At 41.4% G+C, this 4,930-nt stretch overlaps 1 non-coding gene across 1 annotated transcript; it reads right to left on the bottom strand.

Annotated features, from left to right (window-relative positions):
- Positions 1–1,491: 1,491 nt before the first annotated feature.
- trnas-uga (transfer RNA serine (anticodon UGA)) lies at positions 1,492–1,573 on the bottom strand. Its single transcript has one exon. It is a non-coding gene; the product is annotated as a tRNA-Ser (tRNA).
- Between the last annotated feature and the right edge of the window lie 3,357 nt (positions 1,574–4,930).

Raw genomic sequence — 4,930 nt, 5'->3', positions numbered from 1 at the left:
GCTGAAGAAAAACACTACTTTTCGGTGCACAGCAACATGCCACGTGGCAGTTGACCATTTGAAGTCGATATTAACCACCAAACCAGTATTACCTGCACCAAACATCTAAAAAACTTTAAAGTAGCCATCGATGGCCGTTAGAGTTGGAGGTGTACTCCAACGGGAAAAATGAGCATGGGGAAGAACTGCCAGTTGATAACTTTTCATAGAAAATAAACATCTATCAGAAGAAATGCTGCACAATCGAAAAAAAAACTATTGAGTTTGGTACTGGCGTTACAAATTTAATGTATGTGCCACGAATAATGGATCGGAGAGGTTATGTACACAGATCACAATCCATAAAACGTTGTACATATGTAATAATATGAGAATATTTCGTTGGCTTCTTATGGAAGAGAAGTTCACTTTAAAAATCATGCATGTTGTGGGTCAGGAGAATGAAATCACATATATGTTATCGCAGATTCAACTGATGGTGTTCAGATGAGATTGCCTTTATTTTATGTTTTATATGTTTATATAGGAAAAACCTAAGTCGAAATTGTATGAAATTTATCGATATATTAGTGTAAAGTACTTAAAAATTAAAATGAAAACATATCTTCATTATGATGGTTCATTTTTTCCTGTAGAGGCGATGTGTTTTAAACATATTAGTGCACATTTAAGAGATTTAAAAGCAGCAGAACAACCAGACACAGAAACAAGTGTTCTCAATAAGACAACGACGTAATCCTGGGTCGAACAATTCAATTCGTTCATTGCCTGGAGACATAAATAGTTCGAGTTTGGCCACTTAGTTTAAATTTTAATCAGGAAAATATATAAATTTCAATTCAAATTTTAATTACGTGTCTTGAAAGTCTTTAAAAATAAACAGGGACCCAATCAGATGCTCTGGGGTATGAGATGGGGGACATTGAACAGTTGAGAGGAGGACTGCCATGACCTTGCATGTAACAATCTTCTTCAAAAAATATATATGTGGAAAATAACTTTTCGATCCGTGATCTATGACACAGAATCTCCCAACAGGGACAAAGAAGAGACAGGAAGATCCGAAGACAAGAAACTACAGCTGCCTGGTTTTGATAAAGAAATGCTGTATTGTAAACCTGAACTGGGAGTTTTATCTGAATAGCATTATCGAATGGAACATCAAAATGGGTAATAGAAATACATTGGTTTGTTAATTAATCTGTCTTTTACTTTAGAAATGAAGTGCTGAATTTTTACTTCGTGTAGTTCTTGGCCAATCGAATTGTTGCAGATTCCTGTACAGCATAAATCGTTTCTGTGTTACTGGTTTTATCGTAAGCTGGAGAGTTTATGCTGTGTCATAACGAGTCTAAACAAATTTGGCAAAACAAGTGTGCATCTGTGCAGTTCATTGAGTGAACTGTAGATTTGCACAATTCATGACCTGGATGAAGTGATTCTCCTCGCCGTGATCTGAATCTCCAAAAGGGAAAGACGACCCAAATTCCCCGTAGTTGACAGGACTCGAACCTGCGTGGGAATGCCCCAATGGATTTCAAGTCCATCGCCTTAACCACTCGGCCACAACTACAAATGGATGCACAAGCTTCTCATTTCCAGGTCTCTGTCCCTGGGGAGATTAGCAGTAGTGAATCATTGTTTGCTTTATTTGAATTCAAAACCCACAGCTTTCAAATCGATGAAATATCGGGACAAAGTGGGTCTGGGTGATTCACCCCGGTAGGTGGGATCTATATTCAGATTAAACGACGGTGGAAAATACAGAAAATTACTCAGCGGGTCGAACAGGATCTGGGCTGGGAAAAGGCGATTCAACGTTTCAAAACTTCTTCAGAACGTTATCAGAACTCCGTTTTCTCCCAGTAGTACTGACAAACCTGTTGACATTCCCCAGAATGTTCTATTTTTTTTCAGATTCCCAACATCCACAGTCCTTTGCATTAGCCATTGAAACGATACAGAAATTCCTTTGGATAAGATTCCTGTTTGGGGCACATTTTCGTGACCACATTAAAAACCCGGAGCTGTGCAGGAAAGAAAGCCAATGAAGTATGACCAGTGAGAGATCCGACCCTGGAACGTCCCAAACCACCAACCGTTCGGTTAATGGATGAACGTGTTGACCAATTACGCAACAGAGACGGGGTGAACTGACTCATTGTCCGATCCAAAAACAGGCTTTTCACGAATTCAAACTTCAGCCTGCCCTTTCACGAAGTGATTGATGTCCTGTATCCGTTTTTCTTTTTGCAAAATAAATCCTGGGACATTCACTGCAGTGAAATGGCGACAATCCTGCGCCCGCTGGAAACACATCCACGTCACAGCAACCAACTTTTCTACAACAGGATTCCTGCTCTCTTCGAGGCTTTTCCGTAACTTGTTTGTACCCGAGTCTTCACGTGGTCTTGTAGCTGTGGCGAGGTTTGAATTCCTGACGCGCAGGAATGAAAATCCTTTCAATGTCTCAGATTGGTTCATGTCTAGAGAACAACAGAATCAACAGTCGTGGCCTCTGAAAGACTGGCTGCGTTAAGTGGGACAATCCACCCTTCATTCACCTGTGGTTTCGCTTCCCAAAGAGATTCTAAAGTTTTCCGAAGTTGGAGACATGCGTTCACTGTTATTTTCCCTTGTTTTGTTTTAACCTTCCCAATGGCGATATTTTCCCCAAACAGCTTCGCAATTCTCCACCTTGCATGATGTCCAGCGATGAGCAAAGCCCTTTTGTCGAGAAATTACTGAGGTTGGGATTCTTCTCTTTGGAACAAAGAAGGTTAACTGGAGATTTTTATGGTCTGTTTATAATGATAGGGGAGGGCGCAGTGCGGATGGGTGGGTTGATGTTGTGGAGGAAATGTTGCCAACGATCAGTGACAGTTTCCAGAAGACTGGGACTAAAGACATTTAATGAAAAACGAAATTTGCGAAGAATATATAGAGCCTAATCTCAGGGGAACCCTTAATTATTTAAGACACGGATGAGGAGGACATTCTGTCTTTGAGAGAGTAGCAAATCTGCAGAATTCTTTACACTGTAGGGCTGTCAAGGCTGAGTATAATCAAGGTTGAGACGGCCGCACAATTAGTCACTTTGGGAATCAAGAAGAATGGGGATAAGGCGGAAAATTGCCATTAGGAATTAACCAAATCAGACGTGACCTCATTAAAACTTGGAGCTGACCTAATGGGACGTATGGCTTCCATCTGTTCCAATATCTTATCGGTCATTTGGAAACTGCGAGAGACAATCGTGAAGAAAGAAATTGCACGACGTTGAGAAAAGATAATTAGAATCAAACTGAGTCAACATCATTTGTTGAATGGAAAAACACACTTGACAACTTTGTCAGAGTCCTTTGATCATATTCCAAGCAGAGTTGATCAAATGTTTGTAGGCATTCCATAAGAGACCGTAGGAAAAGCCATTGAACAAGGTTGGAGTTCACGATGAAAAGTTAAAAAAAAGTCCAGGATTGTCCGTTGTTTAATTGAAGAAACGGAATCTGGATTATTGCGTATTTTTTAAGTTGTAAAAAGGTAATTAGTACAGTGCTGGAATGGTGAGTCATAGACTTCCATGATTTATATCTGCCTTAATTACTTGATGGAATTGGCAGAGTGAAATGTCCTCAGTTTTACTGACGATACGCAACAGATGGGAGGACATTTTGCGATGAGGACAGTGGAATCTGGAAATGGTTGGTGACAAGTTGAGTGTGTGGGAATGCAACAGGTGCACGGAGGAGGTTGCAGAGTTGATAGTTTGGAGGGGAGGGTGATGCACATGGGTGGGAAGGAAATGGGACAGATGGGACAGGTCATAAGGATGGTGCTGAGCTGGAAGTTTTGAAGTGAGGTCAGGTGGAGGGAAGGGAAATGTGGAAACTGATGAAATCTTAATTGATGCCATGGGGTTGGAGGTCTCCGATGTGGAGATTTAGCTTTAGAACGTAGAACAATGAAACAATACGGCGCAGCACAAGCCCTTTGGCTTTTGATGTTGCGCCGACCAGTGAATTAATCTAAACTCATCCCCCTTTATTATCCCATCATCATCCATGTGTTTATCCAAGGATTGTTTACATCTCCATAATTTAGCTGAGTTAACGACATTGACAGGCAGGGCATTCCACACCTTTACTTCTCTCTGAGCAAAGAACCTGGCTCTGACATCTGGCTTAAACCTATAAACCCTCAATTTGTAGTTTTGACCACTAGTACAAGCTGACATCATCTTCCTAAGAAAAATAGTTCCACCGTCTACCTTATCTAATCCTCTTATCATCTTGTAACTCCCGGGAGTAGTTTTGATTGCAGAGCTGTAGATTTGATTCAAACCAACAGCTCAGCGAGCAGACCTGCACCCTCAATCTTAACCTGAGCTGCACATCTTCACAAACCTTGCAGAAATCTTGTAACTCTGTATCATATCTGCTCTCAGACTTCTTTCCGATGAGAACAGACACAAGTCTCTCAGATTTTCCTGATAAGACTATTCCTTCAGGACAGGCAATATCTTGTTCTATTTCGTCTCCAACTTTTCCAATGTTTCCACATTCTTCCAGGAATAGGCGACCAGGCAGTTCAAAATATTCCAAGTGGAGCCACACAAGTGTTTTGTTTCTTTGCAGAATGACATTATGCTCAGGAACTCAATCCTCCACCAATAAAACCGACGACGTCGTACTCTTTCGCAGGAACACACTGGTTAGTACTGCTGCATCGCAACACCAGTGACGCGAATTCAGTTCCTCCGTCAAGCGGCTATCTGTGTGGGTTTTCCCCCAGTACTCTGTTTTCCCCTCACAATCCAAAAAATGTGCAGGTTCGGTAAAGGGGTAAGTGAAGGAAAATGGGTCTGTCTGAGTCGCGCCTCGGAGGGTCGGTTTATACTTGTTGGGCCGCAAGGTCTGTTTGCACACGG

Source organism: Hemiscyllium ocellatum, unplaced genomic scaffold (assembly GCF_020745735.1).
Source record: "Hemiscyllium ocellatum isolate sHemOce1 unplaced genomic scaffold, sHemOce1.pat.X.cur. scaffold_184_pat_ctg1, whole genome shotgun sequence".
NCBI classification, from domain to species: domain Eukaryota; kingdom Metazoa; phylum Chordata; class Chondrichthyes; order Orectolobiformes; family Hemiscylliidae; genus Hemiscyllium; species Hemiscyllium ocellatum.
Note: the sequence above shows the minus strand (reverse complement) of the source record. Positions and strands in the feature narration are given on the sequence as shown.